Here is a 13,738-nt window from a genome sequence, read left to right on the forward strand (position 1 = left end):
CAATTCCATTAGTCAGCTTAGTAGAAACACAGCCCTGGGCCCTTACAAGTGTGCTTCCGGGAAGAGGCATAGGGTACTTTGTAGTTAACATTTAATTGAGAAGGTTTTTGGGAAAGCCTTCCCATCTCTACCAGAAGAAGGTAATAATTAGCATCCTTCTCTAACGGCTACACAATGAGTAGACATAGGTGCACACCGCACACATACGGGCATTCCTGTGCCTTTTCAGAACGTTGCATGAAAATACAAATCACTGATGCATTTTGTTCAAGTCTTACGATTCCCTCGGTTCAATTTATTTTAGTTGATTTCCTACTAATTTCAATACATTTTGGAATACTGTTGAATTCCGTTGTAGTGTCAGGATTCTATGATTCCGTCCATGTTCTCTGCAACGTAGATTTTATATGGCCCTACAGAAGGCTATTAGCAAGCGTACAACAGAGAGCAGGCGCCACCTTCCAAAGCTCCCATAGGAAATACATAATACCCCTCATATCCTCCAATCAGTTCTCATGACCATCAATACAACTGTTGGGGCCTGGAACATTCATGAGAAGAACACCATGTCTGAGTCCCAAAATGGCATCCTATAGTGCACTACTTTCCACCAGAGCCCTATGGGCCCTTGTCAAAAGAAGTGCAATATAAAAGGAATAGGATGCCATTTGGAATACAACCAGGCTGTCTAGCTGTCTGTCTCCATGTATCGCCATCAGACACAGGAAGAACGGCAGAGAGACTCATGGTGACAAGGCAATATTTCATCAGATTTGTTTGACTAAGAACACGGCTAGAACCGCTGTAGGAACATGGCTAAAAGCTCAATTTCACCTTTGAAGACTAGAGACTGCCGCCTAGTATTAGGAGAAAGGAGGCAGGTGGTTTTCCCAATGGTAGAGGAGAGCAGATATGGAAAATGCTTTACAAATTGAATCCTCTGTTCTAAGACTTACCTAACACTAATAACAATTGCATACAGTTGTCATAAGTAAACAGTCATGACACGTGACAAGAGTGACTTTAAACTGTCGTCACTCATACCGTTCGTTCTCTTCGCTAGGTCAGCTAAAGTTTCAAGTTCTCTTTCAAGTATTCGTTTAGGTATTTCACTTATGGGATACACCCCCAATCGTATTCGTCAGAAGCCTTTATTCCACTACGCCAGCCATAATTGAAGAGGGTGTCCCTCTTACCCGATAAAAGGACAGACGCAGCGTTTCAGTCATTCAAACACTTCTTCTTGCTTTTCATCAGAAAGCTTACCACGACACGACTGTATTTTCCGGAATTAGCTAAACTGTCCACAGACGTGAGTTTACAACTCCTTCGCTGGGCACTATTCTCTGGACTGTACAGTGATGGCAATTTTCCTTTTCCTTCACCATAGTTAAAGGAAAATCTTTAGAGGGAGGAATGGGTACAGCTGTAACACGGCTAACTCATTCACAAAGAAATTAGCTGTATCCAAACAGTGACTGGACGTTAGCAAGCTAGCCACCATGCTAGATAGCTTTTATGGTTACTTCGACAAGACAGTTTGTTTTACAAGCTACACCAAACTATCTTTCGAAATCGGTCTTTTTGGAAACAGTATCCGGCCATCACACCGAGTACCACCGTCCTAGATAACCCATTAATCGCTATCTGACTAGCCTACCATGCTACTTCTTTTCTGACAGCTAAAAACATCTCAGCTATGGCGACAAAAGCATCTCCCACTCCAAACGAGGAGGAGCACGAATCTGCTCCTGTGGAAACAAGATATCGGCCAAGGACACCAACTCGGTGTGCTCTGCTTGCCTTGGGCTACAACATGCCCAGGAAGCGTTAGCTTCTCCCGGCTACTGTCCACACCGTGCTCCTGTCCACACCACTATCGCAACCCGGCTATAGGCCAAGGGATGCAGTCAGACATGTTGTTCCTCACAAAATCGAAAAAAACAAACAGGGTGCCTTCCTATAACGCCACCAGAGGGAGTTACCGCACCTTCTGTGGTGATAGGCCATCCGAGCATGCGCAGTGCGTCGCCTTTTGGTTCCAAAAAACGGGAGCGGCATACGCCCGATCCTAGATCTAAGTGCTTTAAAACGGACACATGAGAAAGTAAACGTTAAGAATGTTGACACACGTATCCGTCAACCTGAAGGACGCTTACTTTCACATCTCAATACACCCTTCTCACAGGAAATTTCTCAGATTTGCTTTTCAATGCATAATCTACGAATTTTGGCCTTTCACTGTCATCTCAGCTTTTTTTTACAAAGTGTACCGAGGCAGCCATAGCCCCACTCAGAGGGACATTCAGCTGATGATGTACATAGACGATTGGCTGCTGTGAGCTCAATCGAGACAAGATGTCTTAGAACACAGTCAGCTGCTCTTGGAACACCTGACATTTCCGGGTTTCAGAATAAACACAGTAAAGAGCGTTCTGATTCCCACGCAGACAATCTTTTTCCTAGGTTTAACCCTAGATTCAGTATCAATTCAAAGCTTGCCTTGCAGTGGAATGTATAAAGAAAATTCCAGAATTGCCTAGCATTGTTTTGTAAAGGGAACCTGGTCTCTTTCAAAAACATGCTTGAGGCTGCTAGGTTTGATGGCATCAGCTTTAGTAGTCATCCCATTAGGAAGCTTGAATACGAGAGGGTTTCAACGCTGGGTCTCTTCTCTAGGTCTGAGCCCAATACGTCACAAACATCACCATGTACAGATCTCCATAGATCTCCTGGAGACACCCAATGTTTCTGTCACAGGGTGTCCAGATGGGCACTGTTTTATCCATAAAAGGTAGTCTCAAAGGACGCATATCTCTCGGATTGAGATGCGACCCACGAGGGCAGAACGGTGACCCAATCTCCGTCCTACTCACAAACTGCCTGGAACTCCTTACAGCGTCCCTAGCATTAAAGTTGTTCCTCCCATTTCTGGAGGGTCGTCATGTTCTAGTCAGCACAGAGAATACCACCATTGTGGATTACATAAACAGACAAGGGGGACTGCAATCCCCTCACATACACACACTGGCACACAGACTGATTGTGTGAAGCAGTGTGCATCTCCAGTCACTGAGACCTACTCATGTACCAGGAGTACTGAATCTGCGGGAGGATTTACTCTCCAGAGGGAACCCTCTATATGGGGGGTGGAAGCTCCACCCAGAGGGAGCCAATCAGGTTTAGATGCACTTCGGCATTCCAGCAGTGGATCTTTACGCATCAATGGAGAATACTCATTGTCCACTGTTCTTTTCCCTGAAGGATCGGGATTCACCGATGGGAGTGGACATGTTGGCTCACGAGTGGCCACGCGCCCTCCTGTATGCATTCCCCCCACTGGCCCTGATTTCCCCCACCCTAGCCAGGGTGCAAGGAGAAGGGTCTGTCTCTCATACTAATAGCGCCACATTGGCCAGAGAAAACACTAGCTAGCAGAGATCAATCAACTACTATGTGGTCAACTGTGGCCCCTCCCTCAGCGTCGGGACATACTGTGCCATGCGCGCAGGGAGATTTTGAATCCTCACCCGGAATGGTTGGCACTCTGGGCCTGGCCAGTGAACGGTTCAACTTGAACACTGCCAGCTTCCCCAAAATGTCATTTAGACTATTCAAAGTGGTAGAGCCTCGTCCACCAGGTCCCTTGATGATTGTAAACGGCACGTGTTTGAGGAATGATGCACTAAGTCACAGACAGTGCCACTCCAGTGCTCTGTCCCAGTAATCCTGTCATTTCTACAGGAATTATTAGACAAAGGAGAGGCTTTTTCTACTATTGAGGTATATCTGGCAACTATTTCAGCTTGTCGTGTGGGTTTTGAGAGCACGACAGTAGGGCAAGGGTGCACGTTGTTCGCATCCGATGTCCAAACAGCTTGCCCAGTTGTTTTGGATGCTCTATGCCAACAGCCTTTTGAGCCACTGGATCAGGTGGCTCTGAAGATGCTTTCATTTAAGACAGTGCTATTACTAGCATTGGCCTCCACCAATTGTGTAAGTGACATTCACACACTCTCAGTGCACTCGTCATGTGCACAATTTGCACCTGGTAACGACAGGGTATCATTGCGGCCGAACCCCGCCTTTACCCCTAAGATTATTAAGCCATCTTTGATGCGTCTTCCCCTTGAGCTGGTAGCTTTTAATCCCTCACCGTTTTCCTCTCCGGAACATCAACGGTTGCAAATGTTGTGCCCAGTACGCACTCTGCACATCTGTTTGTTTCATTGGTGAAAACTTACACGGGTAAAGCGCTCCCTGAACACCGCCTCTCCCACTGGATAGTGGGGCTATCACTTTGGCCAACACAAGTAAGGGTCTTCAGTGTCCTGCTGGCCTACACAAGTAAGGTTCTTCAGTGTCCTGCTGGCCTACACAAGTAAGGGTCTTCAGTGTCCTGCTGGCCTACACAAGTAAAGGTCTTCAGTGTCCTGCTGGCCTACACAAGTAAGGGTCTTCAGTGTCCTGCTGGCCTACACAAGTAAGTGTCTTCAGTCTTTACTCTCCCACTCATTCCACTAGAGCAGGTATTCCCAAACTGGATTCTGGAGCCTTTCCTCAGCCACAGTGTGTTATATGTGCAAAAGTACTATCTCACAACTCGATAAAACCTTCACTCTTGCACACACGTTTAGAAACAAAACATGCCAATTTTAAAAATAAGCCACATTAGTTTTTTGAGCGAGAATTACGATAACTTTCGAGTAGTAAGACATGTATAAAAGCAACAGATACCATTAATAAGAAGGGGCTAGAAGCGTCTTATATGATGAGCTACCAAGTGGCTAGGACAGGCAAGCCCTATACTATTGTGGAGCACTTAATTCTTCCTGCTGCCGCGGATATGGCTGGGACAATGCTGGGGGAAAATGCCCAAAAAACGACAGACAATTTCTTCATCAAACAACACTGTTTCACGACGCATCAGTGACATGGCATGAGATGTTTTGAAACAATTACTGCTTCGCATATAAGATAGTGAATTCTATGCATTACAGCTGGATGAAATCAACAGACGTGGCGGGCCTGGCACAGCTCCTGGTATATGTCCGTTACATTTATGGGGGGTAAATTAAGGAAGACATCGTCTTCTGCAAACCACTAGAAACAAGGACAGCAGGAGAGGATATTCTTAAAGTACTGGACAGCTTTGTGACATCAAATGGACTTTGGTGGTCAAGATGTGTTCGTATCTGTACTGATGGTACAAAAGCCATGACAGGGAGACAGAGGAGTGGTGACGTGCGTGCAAGCTGTTGCTCTCGACGCCACTTGGGTACAATGCAGCATCCACCGAGAGGCTCTTGCTGCCAAGGGAATGCCTGACAGATTGAAAGTTGTTTTGGACACTACAGTGAAAATGGTTAACTTTGTCAAAGCAAGGCCCCTGAACGCTCGTGTATTTTCTGCACTATGCAATGATATGAGCAGTGACCATGTAACGCTTTTACAACATACAGAAGTGCACTGGTTATCAAGGGGCAAAGTATTGACACAAGCTTAAAGTTCTTTACCGACCATAATTTTCACTTGTCTGACCGCTTGCATGATGACGAGTTTCTCACACGACTGGCCTATCTGGGTGATGTTTTTTCTCGCCTGAATGATCTGAATCTAGGATTACAGGGACTCTGTAATGCCCTGCCTCCAGTCCACTTAACGATATCTGAACAAGAGAGCCTCATCGAAATTGCAACAAGCGGTTCTGTGAAAATTTTATTTAATTAGAAACCACTGCCAGATTTCTGGATTGGGCTGCGCTCAGAGTATCCTGCCTTGGCACATCGCGCTGTTAAGACACTGGTACCCTTTGCAACCACGTACCTACCTATGTGAGAGTGGATTCTTGGCCCTCACTAGCATGAAAACTAAATACAGGCACAGACTGTGTGTGGAAAATGATTTAAGACAGATTCTCTCCAATACAACCCAACATTGCAGAGCATTGTGCATCCTTTCAAGCACACCCTTCTCATTAACCTGTGGTGAGTTATTCAATATTTTTGGTGAACAAATAAGGTTTTCTATGTAAGATGGTTAATAAAGAGCAAAATTATTGATTATTATTGTATTATTATTTGTGCCCTGGTCCTATAAGAGCTCTTTGTCACTTCCCACGAGCCGAGTGTGACAAAAACTCACACTCATTGTTATGTTTAATAAATGTATCGTATAGTGTGTGTGTGTGTGTGTGGCAGGCTTACAATGATGGCAAAAAACAACATTTGAGAGTGTGCTGACCCTGTTTGAAGGGGTACGGGACAATAAAGAGTTTGGGAACCACTGCACTAGAGGAATTTCTACATCCTGGACTTTATTTAAGGGAGTATCTATCCAAGATATTTTCTCAGCAGCGAGTTGGGCTTCGTCTCATACATTTGCTTTTAAAAGGCTTGAGGTCACTGCACCGACCTTGGCGCGTACTATTTTACATGTAGGATCTTTTGAGGGGCAGTCGGACTGTGTGATATATCGCACAGGGCAGTCGGTCGTCAGGATAAGCTTGTCTGGCAATACGAGAGTCAGATTATCCCATAAAACGAAAAACCAAAACTAATACTTGAAAGAACTTTAGGTTACGACCGTAACCCCGGTTCTCTGACAGCATGAGTGAGGTATTTCACCAGACCACCCTCATTGAATGAGCGAGGAAGAGGTTTCGCTTATTTTTTAAACGACTCAAGATGTTGCGTTTTACCTTTTATCGGGTAGGAGGGACACCCTTCCCCGACGCACACGTCTTGACCTCCAGCCAATCATGGTTGGCGTAGTGTAATAAAGGCTTTTGACGAATACGCTGGGGGCGTATCCCATAAGTGAAATACCTCACTCATACTATCAGAGAACCGGGGTTACGGTCGTAATCGAAAGTTTTATTAGTCGTATGTACGGGATACACATTGTATACATCATCCAACGAAATGCTTACTTTCAGGTTAATTCTCTACAATGCAACAACAATAATAATAAAATATAAGAATACATAAGGTAAATGGCTCAGTAGAACAGAATAAACATTTTAGCATGAGTATAATACAGGACGGCACAATTTATAGTCCAATATTTACATGTGTTTTGGGAAGGGGGATTGGGGGGGGGGGGGGGGGGGGGGGGTGTTTAAATTGTGCAGTATTTAGCAATCCTAATAAGAGTCTGGTAGCATCAGCTGTGATGTGTGTGTGGCATGAATGTATGTGTGTGGATGTCGTTGTGGAATTCCCGTAGCAGGCCGTGATGCAACCGGTCAGGATGCTCTCGATGGTGCAGCGGTAGTATTTGGAGAGGACCAGGGGGGTGCGATGCTGAATTTCATCAGTAGAGATGCTGTTGTTGGTCCATGTCAAGTCCTCGGTGATGTGGACACAGATGAAACTTAAAACTGCCGACTCTCTCTACTGTATTGTTGTCACGATAACAGAATTTTGACTGCGATATCAGGTTTAGTATCACGATACCGTCACGATACCACGGCAAAAAAATAAGTCGTATTAGCCAAAAGTTACAGAATGGCACTTGATCCAGACAGATCTTTTGAGTTCAATATCATTACATTTGAATTTGTTTATTTTTGAATGTATGCATTTATGAATCAATTATACATACAATCGATTTGACTAAGTTTTTTAAAAACTAAATAACGGTATAAATTTATATGAATGGTAAATCTCTATTGATAAACTGGGTAAATCAAGAGGTAGTCTAGGCCTATTCACAATACAGGTGAACGCATATGCAACAGGACTGTGTGCATGCATTGCGTTATTGAGCTCGTTTTGGCTGATTTCATGGGGCTACAGATGAAAAACAAAATTGGTTTCTCTTCTATTTGGGAATTATTTTATTATACTGATCAACAACATTTGCATAGAAGAAGCAATTTCTTCTTTAATAAAAGTGTGCTCTTTCTTAAGACCCAGGGTTCTACGCTGACCTTTAATTAAAAGGAGCAGGTGTGCGCTCTCTCTCAAGACCCAGGGTTCTACGCTGACCTTTAATTAAAAGGAGCAGGTGTGCGCTCTCTCTCAAGACCCAGGGTTCTACGCTGACCTTTAATTAAAAGGAGCAGGTGTGCGCTCTCTCTCAAGACCCAGGGTTCTACGCTGACCTTTAATTAAAAGGAGCAGGTGTGCGCTCTCTCTTAAGACCCAGGGTTCTACGCTGACCTTTAATTAAAAGGAGCAGGTGTGCGCTCTCTCTCAAGACCCAGGGTTCTACGCTGACCTTTAATTAAAAGGAGCAGGTGTGCGCTCTCTCTTAAGACCCAGGGTTCTACGCTGACCTTTAATTAAAAGGAGCAGGTGTGCGCTCTCTCTCAAGACCCAGGGTTCTACGCTGACCTTTAATTAAAAGGAGCAGGTGTGCGCTCTCTCTCAAGACCCAGGGTTCTACGCTGACCTTTAATTAAAAGGAGCAGGTGTGCGCTCTCTCTCAAGACCCAGGGTTCTACGCTGACCTTTAATTAAAAGGAGCAGGTGTGCGTTAAGTTGAAAATGTAGGCGCACACAGACATTTAAGAGCACAATGCAAGATATTTCAGACAATAAAGCTGGAAACATTACATTTTTCTAGGTACACAGGTGCTCCTCCCCCAAAAAATATTTCCAGGACGCACAGCAAAATATTTAGCCGCATATTACAAAGATGATCTTGACTGGGAGAGACGTGAGGCGGGGGAGACTAAATGAATAAATACAGTTTCATCAGCATTGAAATCAGAAATATTTAGCGTTATGGTTTGCATATTATCACCAAAAAGGTACTAGGGTAGTGAATTGATGTTAGCGTCAGCTGTTAGCTAGCAAGGAAAGTTAGCTTCCATCTTTGTGGGCTACCAGTATCTTCTTCCATTGTAACGTGTTGTAGCCTGTATGGACATTGTTTTGTGAACAGTAATTAAAAGTTTCAACATTTCCTACATGCCGTGATGCATTATTCAAGTGTGTTAACTTCAGTGCAGCATGAGTGGTGATGCAGTCCAGACTCCCAGTGAGTTCAGTGGCTCCTCAGGAGAGACTAGAGTCAGTATGAGAGGGAAGCTAACATGATACAGTCCAGACTCCCAGTGGTTCCTCAGGACAGACTAGAGTCAGTATGAGAAGGGAGCTAACATGATACAGTCCAGACTCCCAGTGAGTTCAGTGGCTCCTCAGGACAGACTAGAGTCAGTATGAGAGGGAAGCTAACATGATACAGTCCAGACTCCCAGTGGTTCCTCAGGACAGACTAGAGTCAGTATGAGAAGGGAGCTAACATGATACAGTCCAGACTCCCAGTGAGTTCAGTGGCTCCTCAGGACAGACTAGAGTCAGTATGAGAGGGAAGCTAACATGATACAGTCCAGACTCCCAGTGGTTCCTCAGGACAGACTAGAGTCAGTATGAGAGGGGAGCTAACATGATACAGTCCAGACTCCCAGTGAGTTCAGTGGCTCCTCAGGACAGACTAGAGTCAGTATGAGAGGGGAGCTAACATGATACAGTCCAGACTCCCAGTGAGTTCGGTGCACTCGCGCTATAAGGGGGCCTCGGTGTGCTGATAGACAAGGGTTGGTCGGTATCCAGATTTCCATATCGTCCTTCTCTCATCCTGGGATTTACGGTATTACCATCTAAGTACACAAGGGGGCACTAACAACGAAACAAGTTAGGCACATTGGCCGTCTATTAGCAGAATGTTAGCAAAAGTAATAGTGAATTTCTAGAGGCTGCTGGCTAAATATGCTAACGACCGCAAACGAAAATGAAAGACCGGCAATCCAGCTCATAAAGTTATACATATAGGTAGTAGCTATCGAATGTCATTTTTTGTTGCGTTTGGACATTTACAAGCAAATGTGAACGTGAGACATTGTGCAAATGAACCAAGTTTTGACGCATGCTTGTCTGAAGTAAGAAGAGCACCTGCTCTGGAGCAACATGCGTACATGCTGTGTCTGTGTGGAGTCGCTAAGGCAACGGGCCTGCCTGCTCTGCTCAGAGGGGGGAGGAGCAGACTGAGGGGCTGAGAACAGTGAGGACAAGAAATAAGTAAATCAAGATAGCAGCAGTGGCAGCTGAGCAGATAACTCATCCAAAGAGCTTCGACTTCTCAAACACGGCAGAAAGCTAACACTATTTGAAGCATCCAACACACAAAAAAAATGGATCTATCTAGATTACACTCACAGGTTTTATGTTGTTATTATGCAAATTAGATTTCCTCAGGGGTGCGGACATTGACCTGAGGGGGCTAATAGTCAGTGTGGAAGAGGTGTTGTTGCCAATCCTCTCAGCGTGTGGTCGGCCCTTCAGGAAGTCCAGTTGCAGAGGATGGTGTTCAGACCCAGGGCTCTGTGCTTGGTGTCGAGTTTGTTGGGAACAATAGTGTCGAATGCTGAACTATAGTCAATGAACAGCATTCTCACATAGTTGTTCCTCTTGACTACTAGATGTGTTACGACCGTATGATTAGTGATGGAAATGGCATCTTCCATGGATCTGTTGGAGCGGTAGGCTAATTAGAGTGGGTCCAGTGTGCCTGGCATGCTGGCCTTGATGTGGGCCGTGACCAGCCTCTCCAAGCACTTCATGATGACCGGGGTAAGTGCGACAGGGCGAGTCCTTTGGGCACGTCACCTTGTTTTTATTGGGCACTGGGACGATGGTCTCCTTGAAGCAGGTGGGGACTGATGTCTGAGAAGAAGCCCACCAGCTGGTCGGCACACACTGAGGACGTGGCCAGGGATGCCGTCTGGGCTGGCGGTTATGTAAGTATTCACTCTTTTGAGCGTTTTCCTCCTGTAAGTCTCGGCGAGCGAAAGCACCTAGACGTCAAGAGCAGCGGGAGTCTTCCTGAATGGCTCAGTATTGTCTGCCTCGAAGCGAGCATAGAATGTGTTGAGCGTGTCTGGGAGGAAGGCTTCAGCGGGCACCACACAGCTGGATCAGCCTAAACCAGCTAGACATACTGCTATCCAACCAGCTGACCTAATACCTAAAACAGTGAAAGGCTATATGTCATAACAGTCTGTAGTCATAAGCTGTTATGACTATTATATGACATTGCTATGACAGTGTTATGTAATGCGAATGGTCTCATTTCTTAATGAACAGCCTTCACTAAGCTTAGTCAGATATGACTGAATCCCCCTCAAGCATAGCCTAGCACACAACAATGCAAAGATAAATAATAAATTAACTAGGCAAGTCAGATGAGCAAATTCTTAATTATTTACAATGACAGCCTACCCCTAATATGTACTACTAGTATAGTACTACAAACACTGCAAAGTGTACTAGAGACTACAAGGCTATACTAGAGAGAAGCAGGATAAATCCATTTGAATTCAAAAAAAAATTTTTTGGGGGGGGGGAGACGGACAACATCTTCCATACATATTTGCCCATTGTATAAATGCTCAGAAAGTTTGACTTTTTTAGAGCGGAATTTTAAAAACATTTAAAAAGATGGAAGGTGCTCAAAGTTGACCTATGTTGCATACACCAAACTGCAGTGGTCTGAAGGGATAGGTCCACTCTATTAATTCTATTTCTATGATTTGAAATGACACCCACCCTGTATTCAAGATCATGTTGTGCCTCAACCGATGGCAGAAACAACACAAACATCTCAGACAGTGTCAAGTAGGATCTAAGCTACAATATGAGAATATGAAATAATAAAAAATATAAAAAATAAATGGCATTTTTAGATAATCTGACGTTCGGTAAAAATATATTTTTAACGTATTTATCAAGAAATTTATCAAGAAACATTTATCTTTTCCAGTGATGAAGACATGGATGTCTCAAGGTGTGGTATGTAACATAGATCAACTGAAGACCTTGATCTCCTGAATGCTTTGGCATCACTTTCTGACCACTTCTACCTATAGGGTAAACATCTATGGAATGTTTTGTTTAAAATCAAAAGGGAGGATGTAAAATAAGATATGCATTGAGACCAGGATTGGGTTCAATTCCATTGAGGAGTTTTCATTTTAATTTCAGTTGACTTTCTTGCGAACGTCTTGTCAATAACAGGATGTTTTCTGTGTCATACGCTGCTGATCTATTTATCTTCCAACCCACGCGTGTACCCGTGGACACTCACGCCCCCTTGGAGCTCAATATGGACACTCACGCGCATACCCATGGACACTCACGCCCCCATGGAGCTCAATATGGACACTCACACCCCCTTGGAGCTCAATATGGACACTCACTCCCCCTTGGAGCTCAATATGGACACTCACTCCCCCTTGGGGCTCAATATGGACACTCACTCCCCCTTGGGGCTCAATATGGACACTCACTCCCCCTTGGAGCTCAATATGGACACTCACTCCCCCTTGGAGCTCAATATGGACACCCACTCCCCCTTGGAGCTCAATATGGACACTCACGCCCCCATGGAGCTCAATATGGACACTCACGCCCCCGTGGAGCTCAATTAGGACACTCACGCGCGTACATGTGGAGCTCAATATGGACACTCACGCCCCCGTGGAGCTCAATTGGGACACTCACGCGCATACACGTGGAGCTCAATATGGACACTCACGCGCGTACATGTTGAGCTCAATATGGACACTAACGCCCCCTTGGAGCTCAATATGGACACTCATAACCATGCGGCTCAATATGGATGCTTATATAACCACCTTTGCTGGGGGGGTCCGGGCTCATGCCCCCCTGGGAGATTGAGGTCACTTCTGGTGACTTTCTAAAAATACATTCTACTCCAAAAAGCATGAAAATGTAATTACGTTGACACCATCTGAAATACACTGTAACTGATGCGAGGGCACGTGTGCTAGGAGCCACTGAGCTCACCTAAAGCTGTACAAACACTCAATGCACCAATCACAAGTCATATCCTCCGCTGATACTCCCACTGCCTGTTAGGAGTGTGTGTGTGTGTCAGAGCTATCAAATTAACTCGTTATGTATTAGGAAGTGTCAGGCTGTCTGAAGATCTATTACCCAACGGCAGTGGACACACACACACACTCCTCCTCCTCTCCACCCCATCTTCCCATCTACATGTTCAGTGTCCTGTAACATGACGAGCCATGGGGAATTTATCCTCCCGCCCAGCCTCGACTCCATCTGTGACTGTGGTCCGCGTGGCGTAGACCCAGGCTGTCGCCTCCACACCTGGGGAGCCTCAGACATGGTCTATCCTTCACCCATAGTCCACATCAGAGCTGCTCTAACTTCAATAGAGATCCAGAGGACAGTTGACTATCTGCTCTATTTCTTTGCATAAGAACGTGAACACCAGAGATCACCTAGATCACACTCTGCTTCTCCCAGAAGGCCATCCACTGAGAGACTGGGAGATTTCACTGGAATGACCTGAGAGAAGACATCATCCTTAGTCCCTCTCTACTGTAAAAAGAGATCTACAGAGAAGACATCATCCTTAGTCCCTCTCTATTGTAAAAAGAGATCTACAGAGAAGACATCATCCTTAGTCCCTCTATTGTAAAAAGAGATCTACAGAGAAGACATCATCCTTAGTCCCTCTCTATTGTAAAAAGAGATCTACAGAGAAGACATCATCCTTAGTCCCTCTCTATTGTAAAAAGAGATCTACAGAGAAGACATCATCCTTAGTCCCTCTCTATTGTAAAAAGAGATCTACAGAGAAGACATCATCCTTAGTCCCTCTCTATTGTAAAAAGAGATCTACAGAGATGACATACGTGATTTCAACATCTCCTCCTTTCTCTCTGCTGTAAAGGTCACAGCTA

At 44.9% G+C, this 13,738-nt stretch overlaps 1 protein-coding gene across 1 annotated transcript in view; it reads right to left on the reverse strand.

The window, feature by feature from the left end:
* Positions 1 to 13,738, reverse strand: part of aven (apoptosis, caspase activation inhibitor) — a 63,233-nt gene that overhangs the window by 39,288 nt on the left and 10,207 nt on the right. The window lies entirely within an intron of this gene.

The sequence above is a fragment of the Salvelinus namaycush genome, unplaced genomic scaffold (assembly GCF_016432855.1).
Source record: "Salvelinus namaycush isolate Seneca unplaced genomic scaffold, SaNama_1.0 Scaffold298, whole genome shotgun sequence".
Taxonomy (NCBI): domain Eukaryota; kingdom Metazoa; phylum Chordata; class Actinopteri; order Salmoniformes; family Salmonidae; genus Salvelinus; species Salvelinus namaycush.